Source organism: Dipodomys spectabilis, unplaced genomic scaffold (assembly GCF_019054845.1).
Source record: "Dipodomys spectabilis isolate Male_0828 unplaced genomic scaffold, ASM1905484v1 ptg000157l, whole genome shotgun sequence".
Taxonomy (NCBI): domain Eukaryota; kingdom Metazoa; phylum Chordata; class Mammalia; order Rodentia; family Heteromyidae; genus Dipodomys; species Dipodomys spectabilis.
The window spans coordinates 3,292,501-3,313,329 of record NW_024870834.1 but is presented as its reverse complement, the minus strand read 5'-3'; the positions used below and the strand labels follow the sequence as shown (position 1 = coordinate 3,313,329).

The 20,829-nt window shown below is 51.0% G+C and overlaps 1 long non-coding RNA gene across 1 annotated transcript in view; it reads left to right on the top strand.

Annotated features, from left to right (window-relative positions):
• The first annotated feature begins 16,093 nt into the window (after nt 1–16,093).
• Nucleotides 16,094–20,829, top strand: part of LOC122118890 — a 14,007-nt gene continuing 9,271 nt past the window's right edge. The window contains exon 1 of the long non-coding RNA XR_006149448.1: nt 16,094–16,210. This is a non-coding gene — a long non-coding RNA (uncharacterized LOC122118890). The remainder of the gene's footprint in view (nt 16,211–20,829) is intronic.

The following is a 20,829-nucleotide window of genomic DNA, read 5'->3' as shown; positions in this document are numbered from 1 at the left end:
AAACGCACTGAAAAGCAATGGGAGTCGGTGCGAGTCCCAGGCCCGAGCTCTGTGTCCCCGTGTGAACTGTCCTCATCATTCCGAATCCCTGGAGAAATCAGCTTGACCAAGTCCATTTCTGCACCATGTGGACCCTCACAAGTCTGCTGCTTGCAACAGAAAAGCATGCGGAGGATTTTTATTTTTTTCTCCTTTTCCCTTCAGCAGAATCCTCCTCTAAATAAAAGCTCCATCCTCCTCCCCAGTGTGGTCGGGCCAGTGGTGTTGCCTCCAGTGGAGCCTTTGGTGACCCTCCTCTTAGAAGCACTAAGCGATGGGGAAGAGCCTACCCAGCAGCACTCAGAAAATAACACCTGTTCCGAGGAGTTCAACTTGGGGATGCCATGCTGGGGGCAGAGGCCATGCTTAATAGATGCTATGCCATGTAGAGAAGAAGCTCAGTGCAGCTGGGGTGTGCATGTCTGTCCCCCCCCACCCGACATAGGGAAGTGGTGTCCACAGCTGACTGGCGGGAGGAGGGATGGCTGTGCTGGCTTCAGGGGAGCCAGAGGAAGAGCCCTCCGCCGACCTGGCCTGAACGGCCTTCAGACCACCCTCTGTCCATTCCTAAAGAGGAAGGTCTGGGTGGGGCTGAGGGCCAGTGGAGGAAGGCAGCCAGGATGGCTGTCCTGTCCTGGCTTTGCCCCATGTTGGCTGTGAGATCCCACGCGGACCTCAGGTCTGTGTCAGGCGAGGCCTCCTTCCTCTTCCGGAGTCTCGGGGAGGATTTCAGAAGGCGTGTGGAAAACGCCAGCCTGGAGCTGGCAGGTGAATAGCATTCAATGACAGTTAGACTAGTGTAACGGTTCTGTGAAAAGACCTCACAGAGTGGCACGGAGCCAAGAGGCTTTCATTCAGATTTTTCTTCCTCATTACTTCCCTCTGTCTCCATTATAACCCTCACCACCATCCCTATCACCCTAAGACCACTCACCATCATCTGCATCACCACCACCAATCATCACGATGAACAGAATCGTTACCATCATCATCACCAGCATCACCAGCATCTCCATTAGGATCACCATCAGTGTCACCATCAACACTGTCATTACCATTGATACCATCATTACTATCACCATCATCACCAGCATTATCATCAGGATCATTATCTTCATCACCATCACCATCATGATTATCATCACTGTCGCCATCATCATTACCATCATCACCATCAATATCGTTATGATCATTATCATCTTCATCATCACCATCACCATCACCACCACCACCATCACCATCATCATCATCACCATCATCATCATCATCATCATCATCATCATCATCACCATGAAGACAGAGCCCAGGACCATCCACATCACTCTGGTTGACAGGTCCCTTTACAGTGTGATGAGTGCTGTCTCCACTTTGCATCTCCTAGAGTGGGGAACGGTCTCCTTGTGTGGTTTTTGAGGAAAGTGAAGCATACTCAGCTGACTTAGCTGGGCCAATGTCCCCTTTGATTATACATTGAGCCCCAGTGGCTTTTCCATAGCCTGGGAAATTCCTGTCCTCTCCAGAGACGGGCCTGGGCAGTTTGAGCAGGAGAGCTGACAGGCCATTTGTGAAGGACTTGGCTTTGTCTTCTCTAGAGATGAAGAAGGCAAGCAGTCCACCACCCACCTACACCCCAGCCCCAAATGGCCTGACATGCCAGACCACATCGCCCTACACGCCATATCATGTACTCGCGCCCTATTGGCTGGGCTCTGGAGTCAGCAGATTTGTTTGTGGCTGTCTATCTGGAGGGCAGTATGTGTTCATTTATGGAGCTGCTGCCTCTGTCGGCCTAGAGGGGGTCAGGAGAGGCCGGTCCCTGGGGCAGGCCAGGGCAAGCCTCTGCAGAGCAGACCACTCACCTGCCGGGTCTCTTGGCTGGTGTCTCAGAAAACAGGAGGATGTATTCATTCATGTGACAACCATTTAGGTGGCACCTGCTGTGTGCCAGACACAGTGCTGAGTGCCAGGATGTCATTTGAAGCCCTGCACTGGAGACCTGTGGTCAGGGGTTGCCAACAAAGATGAGACATTGCTTCTAGTCAGAAGAAACCTGGAGGAGAAGTGAGTGATAAGGCTTAAGATCAACCTCAAGCTGATTTTAAACTATGCTTCTACTCCACACGTATGATTGTTTCCTTGGCCATGGGTTTAAATCTATTTAGGAAAGGGTGGAATATAGGCAAATATAAATGGTTCTTTTGGGGGTGAGCAAGTACATTGGGACAATGACTCTGGTTTTGTTCTGCATCAACAGATTTAACTTTTCCCTCTAAAAGCAATCTGAAACCATTAGGGACCTCTGCCAGCACTAAACTTTGTGTGAATAGCTTTGTGGTCCGGCCTCTGCATGGTTTATAAATCAACTCATAAAATAGGGTGTATTCCTTTTTGGAAAACTAAGACATGTCCTTTTGTTTGTTTGTTTTTGTTGTTTTTCTGTTAGTCATGAGGCTTGAACCCAGGGCCTGGGTGCTGCCCCTTAGCGCTTTTGCTCAAGGCTAGAACCCTACTACTTTGAGCTACAGCACCACTTCCAGTTTCCTGGTGGTTAATTTGAGATAAAACTCTCATGGACTTTCCTGCCCAGGCTGGCATCAAACTGTGATTCTCAGATCTCAGCCTCCTGTATAGCTAGGATGACAGGCATTAGCCACTGGCTTTTTTTGAGATAAACTTTCACTATTTAGCCCAGATTGACCTCAAACATGTGATCCTCTTTCCTCAGTTTCCTTTTTTTAAAAAAAAATTTTGTCGGTCGTGGGGCTTGAACTCTGGGTCTGGGCGCTATCCCTCAGCTCTTCAGCTCAAGGCTAACATTCTACCACAGCGCCACTTCTGGTTTTCTGGTGGTTTATTGGAAATAAGAGGCTCATGGACTTTCCTTCTCTGGGCTGGCTTTGAACCGAGATCCTCAGAATTTAGCCTCCTGAGTAGCTAAGATGACAGGCGTGAGCCACCACCACCCGGCTCTTCCTCAGTTTCCTAAGTGCTGGGATTACAAGTATGTTCTGCCATATACAGGCTGGTCCCATTTTTTCATGAAGATGCAGCCTGAGAGTGAGGAAGACACTGGTTTGGGAGCAGCTGTAGTCTCTGCCCAGCAATAAATGGCAGCATGGCTTTGGGCAAGTCAAGCATGGTCTCAGTTTCCCCATCTGTGAATGACAGGGCTGAATGAGTCAAAATAGATGTTCCTCTAGCACTCTGCTTCTAGGTCCTCAACCAGAGGGGGAGAAATGCCTTAAAAAGGCTGGGAAGGCTGGGGCTGGGAAGGTGGCTCAGTGGTAGAGTGCTTGCCTAGCATGCAGGAAGCCCTGGGTTCGATTCCTCAGTACCACATACACAGAAAACATGCCTTAAAACAGTTGTTGGCATTAGTGCAGCAGAAACACCTGCTTGCTATGGCTCTGAAACATCTGGGTTTGACGCATGCTCACCTGCCTCACGCCTTTTTATGCAGATTCTGGAAGGAGCCTCTGTCCTTTTCTTTGCCTCTAGTCTGTTAGGGCTAAGTTGACTATAATTGACATCCCCCTCACCAGGGCATGAGGACAATGATGACATTGTGACAATGAGTGTGACATTATGAGAAAGGCTGAGGAGCAGCTGGTTTGGAGGTTTTCCGTCATTCACTTGGTTGGGAAATGGACAGAGTACATTGTTTCAAAAGCCTGTTAGGGAAAAAATACATGTATATACATGCACACACATATATACATCCATCTGTCTGTCTATCTATCGATCGATCTATTTCCCTTTGAATTCCTCTGTAGTTACCAAAAATCTCCTGAAGTACGCGAATGCCACATGTTGTGAACGGGAGTAAATTCGTCACCAGGAACTCATTTGAACTCAGCTAGAAGTTGGGCCCTATTTGTTTGTGATGTTCAATGAGCTTCTCATAGAATAATCCTTTAAATAGACACATCTATATCATAGCCGAGGAGAAGGGAAAACTATCAATAGTCTGTGGGGACATTTCTTTTTCTTTTTCATTTATACTGAGGAAACAATCAGACAGTGGGATTAGAGAAAACTGTGTGTGTGTGGGCGGGGGGAATCTGAGTCTGTCTGACTAGCCGAATCCCTTCAGCAATTACTTCCCCTCTTCTGTGTTTTGTTCCAAGACTTGTCTGTGAGTGTACCTACTTTATGATACTCAAAGCATAGAGTAAGCACTATTTATGTCTTAATCGTTTGCTCTTAACTGTTCATCATAAACATCTTTCCTGGTGGCCACCAACCCTTATCATCCAAATTCTTCAAAGCTGAGTAATATTCTTATTGGTGGAAATAAGCCAGCCAGGACAACCCTGTCCCCTGAGCCAGAGGCTTGCTTTTCTCCCCTTCAGTTGTCTTCCTGCCCAGAAGGCTTCTAGTGATACATCTTCCTTGCCCTCCTCCACTCTTGAATCCATCTCTGGACTGGAGATTGCTGATGTAAGGCATTTCTGAGGCTTCTGATAGGCCACTGTCTTTTGACACATAGTGGCCCATTGTAATGAAGTCCTGGTTTCCAGCTGCTTCTCACTAGCCTTGGGTTGGACTACTTACAATGGGTTCCCAGAACCAATGGCCATGGCGTGGTATCTCGTGTGTAGTAAGGTGAGCTCATTTTCTGGGCCTCCAGAGCCAATATTTCTCCTTTGGGTTGCTGTTTATGCACCTTCTTCTAAAGTTGCTCTTCCTCTGCTTGCAGCAGCAGCAGCACTCACGGTGGAGGGGTGGTAGCTCCACGAGAGGCAGCAGTAGGACCAGTCCGAATAGTGGTCCTACCAGGAAGCTGATGAGCACCAGTCAGCATTCTGTCACTGTAACATGATACGTGAGGAAATCCACTTGCCAAGAGGAAAGGTGGATTTGGGATCATTTGGCCGCCATTGCCTTGGGGCTGGTTCAGAGGCAGTGCATGGTGACAGCAGAACCTGTCACAGCAGAACTACAGGAAGCCAAGGAGAGCAAGAAGAGCCTGGGTCCTGCAGTCTCCCTCAAGGGTGTACCCCCAGTGACTTCCCTACAGACCTACCCTGGAGACCAAGCCTTTGGGGGAACCTTGAGATCCAGATGCAGCCAGGAGTAACTGTTTTAATGATGGTGGCAGTAGAGTTGTGACTCCAGTCGCAGTGGCTCTGGCAAGAGGAACAGGAGGGGTAGCAGAAGTACCAGTGGTGGGAGAGAACTAGTGGTCGGGTTGGCAGCAATACTGAAAGTGACTGTGGTGGTACTGGTGGCACTCGTGGTAATAGTGATGATGATGGTGGTGGTAGCCATGGTAACAGAGGAGATGAGGGTGATGGTAGTCATGGTAACTGTTGGGTAATGGTCATAGTAACAGGGGCGGCCCCAATAAGGGCCACAGTCAAGGCAGCTATGTGCTGTGTCACCACGTACCAGACATCTGATCTACCCGACACCTCTGCTAGTTCAGATGAGGCCATGGAGTGGTGGTCCTTGTCTCAGAAATGCCAGCCTTCTGCAGGTGCCATATGCTGTGACCTCCTTTGGCAGCTGCCGCCTGAAGGAATCCTCATGCTGCGTCAAGCTGGACAAGTGCTTGTCCCTTGCTAAGTACACTGTCCAGGCTGGAGATCTGGACATGACTTGGGGGTGGAGGCCCTCCCCCCCTTCTACGAAGTTCATCCTCTGATCGTGGAGGTGAGGGGGAGTCAAGCTCTCCGGGACAGGCCACCGTACTTGCTGGTGCAGCTGCCCCTGGCTGGGGAGCAGCTGATTGTCACAAAAGGCCTGTGAGAGCCTTTAAACAGGGGTGGAGACAGGATGCCAGGCACAGAGAGGAAGCTCCCTGTGACTCACAGGTTCCGGGGCCCAGTGGAAGGCAGGGCAGGGAATGGAGCAGACACTGGTCCTGGAAGCAACAGGAAGCATGGCTGGTTATTCCAATGTTACCCTGATTGAGCAAGGCCTTCCTGGGACTGGGAGAAGCGCCTCTCTGTTCCCTTAGACCCCAGCCCCAGCCTGTGCACACAAGTGATCACCACTGGTCTTTAAAAAGGGAGCCCTCACCTACAGCCCCAGCTTCTCTCCGGCACCTTGCTCACACCAGAGGCCCCCAGCCCAGCCTGCGCCATGTCTCCCATGTCCCCAGGGGGGGCTGATGAGTAAGCCTGTCACTTGCTGGCCATATGACTAAGGGTTGCCCCTGCCCATTGTGAATATCCCCATGGACAGAAAAGGAGAATCAACCACCAAGATTAAACTAGAGACTGTCTACAAGACATGGTCCCTGTCACATAGATAAAGTGTGTGGTCCATACTACCTTCATAATTGTGACCCCAACACAGCCCTCCCCCCATCACCCTTAAAAGAAACCTGCCCATCACTCTGTAGTGTGAGTCCCTGGTGAGCAACAGGGAAAGATGATGAAGTAATGCTGCTAAGATGATGAAGTAATGCTGCTCACTGTGGTTACCGTTAAGGGGGAAAGGGAAAGGAGAGAAAGAACAAGGAAGGAGGGAAGAAAGAAAGGAAGGAAGAGGGGAAGGAGGAAGGAAGGAAGGAAGGAAAACAAGGAAGGAAGGAAAAGAGGCAAGGAGAGAGGAAGGGAAGAAAAACATCTCATCAATGCAGAGGAAAACTGTGCTCCTCTCAGTTTACCCCAAACCTTTTCCTCTTTTCAGCTTTAATAAGACATGACGGAAGCTGACATTTTTGCAGGCACCAAGAACTCGCATCATTTTGCAAACTTCGAGTGGATCTGAAGAAGCACCAAGAGGTAGCCAAGACTTGCTCTGCGCGCAGATGGTGACTGATTAGGTGCCAGTTTGCCAAAAAGCTTGGAATCGGCAGACGGTGGAGGGCAGCTGGTTGAGGCCGCCCATGGGTAAGGCAGGACGGGCAGCCCAGCAGGAGGCCCCGAGGCCTTGGCCATGCCAGCCTGGCCCAGGTGAGGGACTGCCAGGTCCAGCAGGTGACCTGAGCCTGGGCCTGGCATGGCCACCTCCTGGGGCTCTGTAGAAGGCAGAACTGCGGCTTGCTCTTGGCTTGTGCAGGGAACTAGCTCAAGCTGGGACCCCTAGTGGCCACTACCTAGCTGTGGGGCCTGGGAGAGAAAGCATCAGCCTCTCTGGTTCTTTCCTGGCAAAAGGACGAGTATGCACACCTCTAGAGGGACTGCATGGATGATCAAGGCCACATTGGAAGAGGAGGTGTAGCCGTGCAGGTATCCACGCTGGGTACAGGAAGGGGCGCTTGGAGAACATGAGGGAATTCCTCATGTTCTGATTGCATTGAGGAAACAAGACTGTCCAGTTACTGCGCGTGAACTGATTGCAGAGTAGGAGCTGCAAAGATGAGGAACCCCCCATCCTGACCCCTCCCCAGCAGGCAGGAAGCACAGGACAGAGGGTTAGGGAAAAGGAGGACTTCCAGGCTGAGTACAGGCAGGCAGGACTGGAGCCTGGATGGGCTCACCTGGAGCCGTGGCCCCGGCTGGAGCTGGGGCGACCTCCAGGAGGCCACACGTCTGTCCTTGCTTCATGCCAGGGTCCCAGGGCGCTGTCCTGGGTGTGACAATGCAGACACCTGGATCTTTGTGTCTACATCGGGGGCTGAGCTTCCTGCTGGTCCAGCCTCTTGGGTCAAAGGCAGCTCACAGGTGATGTCCTGGGGAGGGGAGGAGGGCTTGCCTTGAGAATAGCAAGTCGGTCTGGCTCCTCCCTCAGCAAGCCCAGCTCCTCCCCCAGCACACCAGGCTCCACCCTCAGCAGGTCAGGCTCCACCCCTGGCAGGTTCAGCTCCTCTCCCCCGCAGAGATGGCCCCAGCTGGGCCAGCTCTTCACCCAGCAAGCTGGGCCTCCAGAGTGGGCATGCAGGCAGGAGGAGATGCAGGAACAAGCCTTAGCTCCTTATCTCCTGCGCAACAGGCCTGGGCAATCTGAAAATGGATTTCCCATTATCCTGCCCCCAGTCCTGCTTCCCACCCATGCAGAGACAATTCCTCCACTGACCAGAGGAATTAGACCCTGGTGAAAGTCAGCACGTGGATCTGGTGTGCTGTGGTTCTTCTACTGCAGGACAGATGTCTCTGTGTTCTTTGCCAGGGGGACTGAGCAGGAGGGGGTTATGCTCTCGGTGTGGGTCTTCCTAGGGCTTCTCCATTCATAGGGGGACTGCATATTGAGAGTGAAATAATGAAAGACCTCAGTTACTAGGATGTGGCTTCAAATCCCCACTCCAGCACCTCCAAGCTGTGTCTTCAAGCAAGTCTCTGCCTTTCCTTTGTTGTTGTTTAAAGGGGGACTGGTGGTTCCAGAGTTTGAACTCGCACTCTTGCTCAGCTTGCTTGCTCATGGGTGGCATGCAACCACTTAAGCCATGCTGGAGGCATTAGCTAGTTAATTGGAGATAATTGTGGACTTCCCTGCCTGGGCTGGCTTTGAACTTCGATCCTCAGCTCTCAGACGCCTAAGTAGCTAGGATTACAGGCATAAGAGTACAGGCAGGCCGTGTGGTTAGGGGCACCCCAATGGTAGTACCATTCACTGAGATGCATCTGTGCTCTGTGGGCCGATCGGCGGAGTTCCCAGCTAGCATCTTCCCACTGAGGCACTGAGGACCTCACGGCCCCCTCAGAGCTGCAGTCACCTCCATCTGGCCCAGGAACTGAAGCCCCCAGGCCCTGTGAGCTCAGTCAGCAGCAGAGTTGAGAAACAAACCCAAGCTGCTGCCCCCAAACCCACACCCACTGAGTCAGATCGTATCCCGGGACAGAAGCCCTTCCCGCAGCCTGCGTGGCCCAGTTCTTTAGGGTCTGGGAGAAAGTCATTCCATCTGCTCCACAGTCTAATCCAACAACAGGCCTCCCTCACTTCCAGTGTCTCAGCCCTCATTCTTTCTTGCACATAAAATCTATCCATCCTTCTGGGCCCTTCCCTAGTCTAGGTGAGAGTGACATGTTCTTGCCTGTGTGTGTCCAGGTAACACACTGCAGCCTGCGTCCCACAGATTCAACTCAGTGTTGGGCTCAAACAGTGGCAGTGGCAGGGGCTTTGAAGCCTTCACTTTCTCCTACATTCTTTTCCTCCATCCCGTGGGGTGTTAGAACTACAGCTGTTGCTTGCATTCCCCAGATCATATTCTTTCTTTCCTCCCCACCCTCCTTCCCTCCTTTCCTCCTTTTCTTTCTTCTTCCTTTCCTCTCTCCCTCCTTCCCCTTCCTTCCCTTCCTCCTCTCTCTTCTTTCCATGAGCAAACACAGCCTTCTTCTCTTGTATACCAGAAATTCTGTCAAAGCAACACACAAGTAACAATAAGATTATCCTTATTGTCCTTTTTTTGCTTGGTTTTATAGTTTTTCTTTCTCTGTTTTCATTCTCATCACTTTTCTTTAGATCATAAGTTCCCAAGAGAGTCTGTCATGACTCTATTAATAGAACAAGAGATTTTTAACGTGTATGCATACATGCATACATGTGCACATGCACACATGCACATGTGCACGCACACGTGCACACAGACTCTGAGCATGTGGCTGGTTCCAATGTGTAGCTTCACAGAAGCTCTGCCTCTGGAGCCATTGTAGCTGTGTAAGTTTCCCATTGACGCTGTAACAAGTGATCACACATTTAATGACCAAAAACCACACAGATTAATTTTTCTTCTAGTTCCAGAGGCCTAGTCTCCTTTGAAACCCACGGTGACACTTAACTGCCACTGTGACATTGCTGGGAGAAAGCTAGGGTGTGGACAGGGGTGAATGCCTTTCTCACGGCGCTGGGTTTGTTCTGGCTAGAGACAGAGTGAGTCTGTCCCTGTGCCTGTGTCTCCTCTGCTTCCCTCTCCTCTGCTTCTGCTCTGCCTTCCTGCTTTCCATCACGTTACGATACATGCTATGTGTTATGGAAGATCCCCCCGCACCGGATGCACCCACCCAGATCCAAGGGCCCCAAATCACATCTTTCCTTTATAAATTACCCCATGACCCTGTGATAGGCACCAAAAAGTGGAAGAAGACACCAAGCTAGAGACAAGGTGCTGGCAGGACTTTCCTGATGAGGGTCTGAACCTCTTTTCTTCCTTTTTCACTTTCTGACAGCTGCCTATAATTCTTACCTCATAGACCTTCCTCCAGGCTTCAAAGGACACACGGCTCCCACCATCGCACAGAACACTGCAGCCAACTCTCCCTCATCACCCTAAAAGAGCACTTGTGGTTCGCTTTAGGGCTCATCTAAGTCATCTGGGGTCATCACCCCGCCTCAAGGTCTGTACCTCCTTACTCACATCTGCACAATCCCTTGTTCATATAAGGGGATTGATATTGGGGCCACAACTCCCCCCACCACCACCTCCACAGGGACTTCTACTAAATACTAAGCCTTGCTGGCCAGTCCCAGAGCAGCCTTGCCTAACATGGTTCAGAGGTATGTTTTATTCCTCCAGGGGCAGGGGAAGGAAAGAAGAGTATGTCTGGAAATTAGTTTGTGCCATTAGCCATTGCTCAAACCTGTGGTAACTGCCCTCTCCTCCTCCCCCACCTGGCCTTGCTCAGTTTACTCTGTTATTTTAAAAGGTTTGTTTGGGGGTGGTTTGCATTGAAAATGGGAGGGATGTCTGGGTACACATTTAAAAAGAGAGAGAGAGAGAAAGAGAAGGAGGGGAAGGAGGATAATTGTAAGCAAACGCTGGCATTTCAAACACTCCTGACCGGTTGAAAACAGTGACACCACCGCACGGTGCAGGTTTCTGGGAGAGGCGTCGGAGTCGTGCACCCTCCCGGGTGTCATTGGATGTTATTGTTGCCTTGCTCAATATTCATGGATGAATATGTGGAATAAATTCTCCTGTCAATTGACAGAGGGCAAGCAAGGCCTGTCCTTGAGTCTCTCGTCTGCATCCTCATTTCTGAAAAACTGTCTATTTGGGCATGAGTGTGTGTATGTGTGTGTGTGCACGCATACAGGAGGGCAGGTGCTGAAGGCTTGGTTGATTTCAGCTCAAGACAAAGTTCCATTTTCAGAGTAGCAGAGATGAAGGTGCCCGGACTGGTGACCTCTGAGTAGGTGGTATTTAAAGATGGGGTTTTGGGGGGGAGAGTCGGGGGAGAAGGCTGAAAGGGGTGACTCTGATCATGACCCCCTGTCCTCACAAACTGTCATCTAGAATCCAATCCCCTGTGTACCACTTCTGAAAGACGATTCAAATACATAAAAAGGAAGGTGAGCTTTGCTTTCACTACACAACACCTGTGGACCACAAAACTCAGATGCTAGGCTGGGACCCACCCTTCTTCCAAGGCCCTGAGGTGCCCCCTGGGGTTGGCCCTTAGGGACACAACTGTCACTGGAAAACTCAGACCTCAGGAGACTGTGCCCCCACTACCCGTGCCCTACTCTGGGGCTGCAGCATGGAGACGCAGGGGCGGCTCTAGCTCGGTCCTTTGCAGACCATGTCTGCATTTATACTTTCTCCCTTGTCACCCAAAACAAGGAGCGAGGGAGCCAGAGCTCTCATGGCTTTGTTTCTCCATTTTAGGACCTTTGGGGTGTTTTGGATTAGCGCCCTGAAAGAGGCAAGGATGTGCATTTCAGCTGGGCGCACCCCGGCGCTCCCTGATGTGGGGTTTTGAGCCCGGGAGCTGCTGGCTTTCCTGCTCTTAGGGCCGACTCAAGGCTCCCCACCTCCCTGGCTCTGCTTTGTAGATTGTTCTGTCGAACTGCCAGGGCTGGCAGGCCTGGGGCAGCGTGCTGTGCACACTGTGTGCACACACCACTCGCCAGAACCTAGTGAGAGGAACCGGGGCTCTTCACGCAGCGTGTCTGGGCTCTCTCGTTTACCTGCCGGCTGCATCTGGCCACGGCGTGGAGTCTGACTAGAGCCTCCACGAAGGGAGAGGCTGTTGGCCTTGCTCACCAGTCATCGCAGGCCCCCGGTCAAGCCCCTACCACCTCATGTTGCAGGGTACCCAGTGCAGTGCCGATAAAAGATGCGACATGTGATCTGCTTTTCTCTTGTTGATACAACTGATCGCCACCGGGCTGGTGGTTTTAACCACTTACTCTCACTTCTGGGAGTCAGAAAGACCAAGGTCAACAGGAGTGGATCCTTCTAGAAGCTTCTGGAGAATGCTTCCAACCCTTCCCAGCTTCCAGAAGTTGGGTCCCCTGGCAGGTGGCCCTTCACCTCATCTCCAGTGTCAGATGTGTGACGTCTTCAGACCTCGGGCATCTAATGCCTCTCTGCTCCTGTAACCTCTCGCCTTCAACTCTCAACTCTCACCTTCAGAGATGCCTGGGGTCACATGTAGGGTCCACAGATAATCTAGGGTGACCTCCCCTACCTCTTTCAAGTCACACCTGCCAAGTCTCACTTGCTCTGGGAGGCGCCATGTTCGTAGATTCTCAGGATTCAGATGCAGCATCCTTGGAGACCATTACTCAACCTGTCTCCCACGTTCCCTGCCCTCGGGCCCTGAGACCCCGACTCTTGGTGACCCTCCTTCTGCCACAAGGCTGTGTAGAGCAAGATTGTGCCCAGACTGGACTTACGCAGTTGACCTAGTTAGCAGGCTAAAGGGATAGGGCTCCTGAGAGGCGGTGGCAAGACATGCTTAAATAATTTAGCGATGTGCGCATTAGAGGGCCATTACATGAAGTGGCAAATTATAAACACCAACTTCCACAGTAAGGTAATTAAATAAATAATACATGAACGAGGAGAGTGGGCACCCCAGGGGGTGGAGTGGCCAGTGGGCCTGGGACCCCGGGAGGCAGCATCTGCTGGAGCAGAGACCATCTGTAGCAATAGCATTAGGGCGGGGTGGGGCCAGGCCTCCCTCTTTCCTGCCCACAGGTGTCCAGGTCTAGTGTGGGATGGAGGCCACTGACTCTGACCGGTTGTGAGTCTCTGTCTGCAGACCCATATGGGGCCACATATACTTCAGAGCTTCTCCAGCTGCATGAAAGAGCAGAGGCTGCTGTCCAGAATTACCCTGCTCTGCCAGAGAGGCTGAGGTCTGGAGGGTTGAGATTTGAGGCCAGACTGAGCAGAAAGTTCCCCAAGACCCCACACTGGAGGTGTGGCGCAAGTGGTCAGGCACCAACTGCACTTGCCAGCTGAGCAAATGTGAGGTCTTGAGGTCAAGCCCCAGTACTAGCAATTATAATAATTAATCATAGTAATAGGAAGAATATGGTCCTGCACTGGTCCCTGAGTCCTCACTCTACCTAGTACTTTTGCACTAGGTATTTTTTTTTTTGTCGGTCTTGGGGCTTGAACTCTGAGGCCTGGGCGCTGTCCCTCAGCTCTTCAGCTCAAGGCGAGCGCTCTACCACTTGAGCTACAGCGCCACTTCCGGTTTTCTGGTGGTTTATTGGAGATAGGAGTCTCACAGTCTCTCCTGCCCGGGCTAGCTTTGAACCGCGATCCTCAGATCTCAGCCTCCTGAGTAGCTAGGATTACAGGGGTGAGCCACCAGCGCCCGGCTGCACTAGGTATTTTGTGTGTGTGTGTGTGCGTGTGTTCTAGACCTACAAAAGTCAGGTGAAGCTATATGGTGTGGTTGGTCAGGAGCCCCGGGGAAGCTCAGTGCTGCCCTCTGTCTGCAGTGCCGAGAGTGGACTTGCTTGTTCTCAGTAAGCCGCCTGGGCTCAGGATCTGAAGTCTGATGTGCTCATTTGTCATCATGCTGACTCTGTGAGGGCGGGGCGGGGCACTATGGGCGTGGCTCTGACTCTGAGGGCGGGGCGGGGCACTATGGGCGTGGCTCTGACTCTGTGAGGGCGGGGCAGGGCACTATGGGCGTGGCTCTGACGCTATGAGGGAGGGGCGGGGCACTATGGGCGTGGCTCTGACGCTATGAGGGAGGGGCGGGGCACTATGGGCGTGGCTCTGACTGTGAGGGCGGGGTGGGACACTATGGGCGTGGCTCTGACTCTGTGAGGGCGGGGCGGGGCACTGTGGGCGTGGCTCTGACGCTATGAGGGCGGGGCGGGGCACTGTGGGCGTGGCTCTGACTCTGTGAGGGCGGGGCGGGGCACTATGGGCGTGGCTCTGCCGCTATGAGGGCGGGGCGGGGCACTATGGGCGTTTCCACAGAGGCTAGCGCTTCAGATCAGGCCAGCCAGTCAGCCAAGGCCAAGTTGTTAAGTGACCTTTGGAGAAATCAGGAGACATAACAGCCCAGCTTTCCAAACAGACTGGACTTAGATGACATGAATATGGCTTAGATCTAGACGGACCTCCTGTGTGTTAAAAGCTTGGTCCCCAGTCCAGGGAGCTAATGGAAGGTGCTGTACCCTTTAGTAGGTGGGGACCTAGTAGGAAGGAGATCATAGGTCTTTGGGGAATATGCTTGAGAGGCTGTCCTACCACACTCCCTCCTCCACCACCTCTTCCTTTTTTTCTTCTGTGGGTCTGGCTTGGACCTCAGTCTTCCTACCTGCACCTACCAAGTAGCTGTGATTATTGATGTGCGCCATCACACCCACCTTATTTGTTGAGATGCCCAGGCTAGCTCTGAGCCTCAATCTTCTTTCAGATGGGTGGACACCCTGTGCCCCACACACCTATTAGCACATGGGCAGGTGGAATCATGGGAGTGGAGGGGGAGAAGGGCTGACTTCTCACTTCTAGAAAGGAGTGAGGAAATGGAGGTGCCGAAAACAAACACTTGAAGGTGAATGAAGGGGCAGAGAAACCGAGGTCATCACAATGATGGTTACATACTGGGGTTATATATATTTATATATAATATATATTATATGATGCTATGTATATATATCACTATATATCTATAGCTGTATATCACATATATGATGTATAAATAAACATATATCAATATCTGTCTGTCATAGAGAAGTATAATTGTGTTGAGAATTTGATGGATTTCCCCAGACTTGCCAGGTCCCAGCTTCTCCTTCTGAGCTGGGTCTCAGGCAGAGTGGTGGATCTGCGATCATGTGGGGCTGCTTCCTGCAAACAAGAAGGCAGGTGACAGAGAGGCAGAGGAAGGCCACTGGCAGCACCAGCTGCAGCGTTCAGACCCACAGTGATTCATGGATGGACTCATCGATCACTTGTGGTGTCAGAGAGTTGTTCAGGCCCCTGGGGGACCCTTGCACGGATGCACAGAGGCATCTTAGACCCAACATGCACAAAATGGCCTTTGCATTTCTGCTGCTTCCTGCAGCCTCTGCATCCAGTTTCTCTCTATGGAAAACTAGGCTTTGTATTTGTTCTGATTTCCCACTCAGCCAGGGAATGGAACACCCACCCACCCTTCACCATCTTGGCTCACCCTCTCTACTATCCATTGGTCCTCATTGAAATCACAGAATACCCAAGACACAGATCCACTCTTCTTGGCCAATTCTTTAACACAGAGACAGAGAAATGGAATCTGTTCTGTAATGAGATTTTCTTTGATGTCATATTCCCCAGCCACTGCCCCGCCGCGCGCTTCCCGAGCTCCCGCGGTGTTGAGGCCACGGCCCTTGCTTTGGTTGTTTCACTCATGAGGGTGTTCAGGAAACACCTTACCTTACAGTGACCTGTATTACAATGAAAGCTTCCCCTGTGGGTCTACTGTTTGCCAAAGTGACAGCAGAATTTGCTGGATAATTTGAAAGGCACTCACCATCCAGCTCTCCGTGCTGTAAGCTGATTGTAAGTAAAGTTCAGTCTGATCATCTCCATCAGAAGATTAGGATTCACAGTGAAATCAAAGGTCACAACCTTGACGCGCAGTTTTCCCGGCCTTGCTGCCGTACACACACGAGATTCTCTTAGCCATTGCTGCATATCATGTTTAATAAACACTTTGGTTATTACTGAGCAGGGCACTAAAAAAATCCCTCTCAATGTCTTGTGAAATCTCTTCATATGTGGGCCAACGGTGCCGTCTCTGCGGGGTGAGCAGAGGTCTTTGCAGAAGAGCCCCATGGGGCCATGGAGATTGGGGGGGAGGGAGGCGGCAGTCATTGGAGGAGAGACATTTTCAATGGTTTGGTTTGGTCTTGTTTGCTTTGCAAATAGAGCAACTTGTTGAGCTCCTAACTGAGGCCTTCGATGACCAGCCAGAGGATGAAAGGAAATAGTCTTCGCTTATGACACTGCAGAGACCTGGGGATGGTGAGCAGAGATGGCCTTGAGGAGTTCTGGTGTCCACTTCTCAGCTGGAGGATGAGCAGAGGAAGGAGCCGGGAGGAGGTGGTGAGTGACTCGCGGCCACGTGACACTGGTGCCATCCCATTCCCAAGCTTATGCACTCTTCTATTCTGATTATTTATCTCAGTAAACAAATGCAATGGTTTTATTAATGTATATTGTTCAAATACACAAGTAGAGAGAGCAAAAGGCAAAGTCTTCACCCCCAACCCTATCTCAGCCCCTCCTTTCTCCCCTTGGCCACAGCCATGTGACGCTGGAGGCAATGCTCAGATGGACTCAGTCATAGATATCGAGCGGAGGAGATTATTCTGATCACCCAACTGGCCTTAACTGGAATCACAGGTGCTCTAGTCATTCTGAGAGTTCAGCATCCTTTCTTCCTCCCTCTCTCTTGCCTTTCCTCCCTACCTCCCTTCTTCCTTCCCTTCTCTTCTTCCCTTTCCTTCCTTCCAGTTGTGCCAGTACTGGGGCTTGAACTCAGGGCCTTACAATCTTGCTTAGATTTTTTCCTCTCAGATCTAATGATCTACCACTGGAGACACACTTCTACTTCACAATATTTTGCTAGTTCATTGGAGGTAAGAATTTCTTGGATTTGTCTGCCCCTGCTGGCTTTGAACCATCATCCTCAGATCTCAGCCTCCTAAGTAGCTAGGATTACAGGTGTGAGCCACCAGTGCCTGGCTTGGGTATCTTTTCTTTAATTGATGTGTGTGGTCTTCAGGGTTGAAGCTAATGTTCAGAAGAAAAACTGTACTGTCGGGTCAGGTCAAAACCAGTCAGTGGTGTGTGGATCTGTCCAGAAGGCCACTGGACGATTGAGCCTTCTGTGCGGTGTGCACTCCCTTAGAACAGCAGTCCCATTGCTAGGAAATCGTCTCAAGGACATAGCAGCAAAGTATGCAAAGACAAACATACCAGAGGCGTTCACTACGGTCCTGCTTACAATACTGAAAAGTCTAAAACAAAAAACCCTTGCTGCCAAAGAGAGAGAAAAATGCACAAAGGAGTAAAAGCTTGGGTGGATTCTAGTCCAGGTGTTTCCAGCAGAGATGGGGGTTGGGGACTTGGGGGAGGGGAGGCTGGGCCTGACAGTGCTGTGTAGTGTAGCCCGGAGGAGAGGTAGGGTTTGGGTCAGGGAAAAGCAGCCTTCAGGAGTCTTTGGGAGGCTGGCTATGCCATGCAAAACCCGGGGAACTCTTGACCTGGGGAGCTCTTAACCCGGGGCCTGGGCACTGGCAGGCCTGGGTGCAGGCTGTCATTTGAAGAATGCATTTCTGGTGTGACACAGCCAGTAGCTCATGCCTGTCATCCCAGCTGCTCAGAAGGCTGAGATCTGAGGATTGGGTTTGAAGGCAGCCCAGGCAGGAGAAACCATGAGACTCTTCAATCAACTACCAATAGGTTGGAAGTGGAGCTGTGGCTCAAGTGGTAGAGTATTAACTAGCCTGGAGCACAAAAGTTCAGAGACAGTGGCCAGACCCTTGGTTCAAAACCTAGTGCTGGCGCACGCGCGCGCGCGCGCACACACACACACACACACACACACACACACACAGAATGCATTTCTGACTTCAGCTTTAAACCCGTTGTGTTAGTGAAACTGTGCAGGATGGGTTGGAGATGGGGTTGAGCTGGAGGCGGCGTGGGAGGGGCTGCTTGTCTGTGCTAGGCCCTGGGCTCCTGGCCCCCGAGGGTCCCCCTGCTTGCATGGGGTGCAGAAGTGGGGTCATTTATACTCCCCTGGCATTTAGCACACGAAGAGGAGTAATTGCCCTGGCAGTGTCCTGGCTGAATTCCAATTTGGGTGATTACATTCTGCCTACTTAAAATTCCCCTCTCTGGTATCCATGATACGAGCAATTCTTCAAACCCTCTCCTGGTGGGGGGTTTAAAGACAAGAACTAGCCCAGCTTTCTATCAGGCCTGCTAGAGAGGTGGGACTGCACTGTGCACCCCAGAAGTGGTTTGCTTTCAATGGGGAAGGGATAGAGGATCCCCATTGGAATAAATCTGTCCAACATGGTAGAATTTTCCAGAAAGATACCCTTTAAGATAGAGAGGTAGAGATCTCAACAGTGCTGCAAATGGAGGATACCTATGTCCGGAGGCTGTTTAAGGGGTGACCACCATGTTACCCATCCCAGGTCAGACCCCGAGGGCTTGGGACTCCGGCTCCCGGTTCCTTTGGCCGGTGGCATGCCCGACATAGCTGCATTCTAGAACATGAACTCAGCTCCTTTCTATACAGTGGGGGATGATGAACGCCCACAGCTGGAGAATCTAAATGTTGCTACACACCAACAGGACCTGAGAGGAGAAACGACAACAACAAAAAAGCCTTGGTGATTATGCTAGACCAACGGCACCAGATAGTGGAGAGATGCCGCGCTGCTCCACTTGTCCTACGAGGCTTTGATAATTAAAGTGCACCAGAAAGTCTCCAGCATTTCTACCAAATGTGTTTTCTACACACACACACACACACACACACACACGGATCCTGACAGGCTATGAGGTTGGATTTTATGAGGTCCCCGTCCTCCTCCTCCTTTCTTGTAAAGTCAGTCCTGACATCCTGTTCCCATTCTCACTGCTCTGAAAGAATGTCCATTAAAGCCAGGCACTGGTGGCTCACACCTGGAGTCCTAGTTACTCAGGAGGCTGAGATCTGAGGATCACAGTTAGAAGCCAGCCAGGCAGGAAAGTCGAGACTCTTTTTTTTTTTTTTTAAATTTAATTTTATTTTATTTGTGAACATACTGTACAGAGAGGTTACAATTACATGGGCAGGATAATGCGTACATTTCTTACCAAGCATTGCAGCCTCCTCCTTTGGTTTACCCTTCACATCCCTTCCCAGCCTCCCCCCCCCCAAAGTCGAGACTTATATTCAATTAGCCAGCAAAAAGCTAGAAGTGGAGCTGTGGGTGAAGTGGTAGAGCAAGAAAGCTCAGGGACAGCACCTAGGCCTTGAGTTCAAGCCCAGTACTGGCGCACGTGCGCACACACACACACACACACAGGTACACAAACATACACAAATCACAACATCTGATTTATGCAGGGGGGAGGGGGAATCTGCAGTGCATGAGACATGGATTCCCCCCTCCCACCAAAACACACAGAGTCAGAGATGCAGGGAGTCGCTTGTGGGGATGGCTCAAGGAGAGCCTCTCTTCCATCATCTCGTCTGAGCAGGAGAATTCACAGTAATGTCAATGCATCGTTGCAAAAACAAAAGGGAAACCTGATGTCTGGGGTAGATTTGCCCCTTTGTCCCCCTATGTTTCACAAAAGGCAGCCACCTTCCACTGTTAGCACAAGTGAGCATAAGCTAATTATTTTTGATGGTTCGGGTTATTTTCTGGTATCTGGTGAGATGCCAGTGACTGGTAATTAAAGGACAGTTTTGGTCGCTTGTTCATCTGTCCTAAGATGGACAGGTAGACAGAGTCACCGCTCATTGTAAGTTTTCATCTCTTTCTACTTGCAGATCCTCACTGCTTGGAGCAGTGCACTGATGTACCTGCCCTGGTGGAGGTGGGGGTGGGGCTGGGGGCTGGGGCAGGCAGGACTTGTGCAGAACTTGCAGTGTTTCTTCCAAGATGGATCCATGACAGCTCCAATCACTGGAGCCATTTCCTGCAAAGATACACCCCGGGGTCGCCACCCAACTCGATTCTGCAGCTCAAAGAGGTTCAAGAATGTCCATCTCTGTGCATTCTATATATCTGATGCCAAGGGGGCTCTGGGCCTGTGTTTTCCTTGTCAAAAACCTACAGTGAGTTCTGGTCAGAGCCTGGAGCTTAGGCAAGACGTGGAACCAGAGAGCCTGACCTACAGATCTCAGCTCTCAACCCTGCTGAAGGCTTCAGGTAGCCTTCTTCTGGAAAGTTTCTACCACAAGACAGGACTTGGAGAAAAGACAGGCAGGAAGAAACAAACAACCAACAAAATAAGACTGGGAAGAAAGGGATCAGATTTGACAGAGACGGGGGAACAAAGTGACAGGTTTCCGTTGCCTCCCAATTATTCATGCATGTTTCTATAATCCTATTTTCCAGTTCTCAAACCTTCATGTTTTTTTTTTGAAAAAAAAATTAATGCCGGCATGCATATTCAGGAAGATTATTACAAAGCTCTATGAAATAGTCTTAGCAAGAAAAAAAGCCAAATCATACAAAAGGGGGGGGGGAAGGAATAAAATAAATGGAGGTGCTTGGCTCAGCAATGGTAACAAGATTCGGATCTGCACAGCCCTTCCTGGGCAGGGCTAGTCCTGGCGGGGTACACCGTGTATGGGTATTCACGGCTTCCATAATCGGGTTTTATTTTCTCCCAGTGAGCCTGGCTGACGGGGTGAAGATGGAAAAGGACAGTTTGAGAACTCATCAGTCAGTGCAAGGAAAGGAACCTCCCCCTCTCTCCTGTTAGAACACCCTTGTGGGTTTTCTGCAAGAAGCCACCGTGAAGAACTTGGACCCCCAAACTTAGAGGAAATGAGGCCTGAGTAGGGCTCTTAAAAGGGGCGCGTGTGGGTTTGGGGGATACAAGGTGGCTTTGTTGACTATTTCTCGATGGACCGGTTTGCATGCACAGGGAGTCAGGCCAGGTCTGCTGTGTCTAAAACGTGGATCACCCCCTTCCCAGGCAGCTGT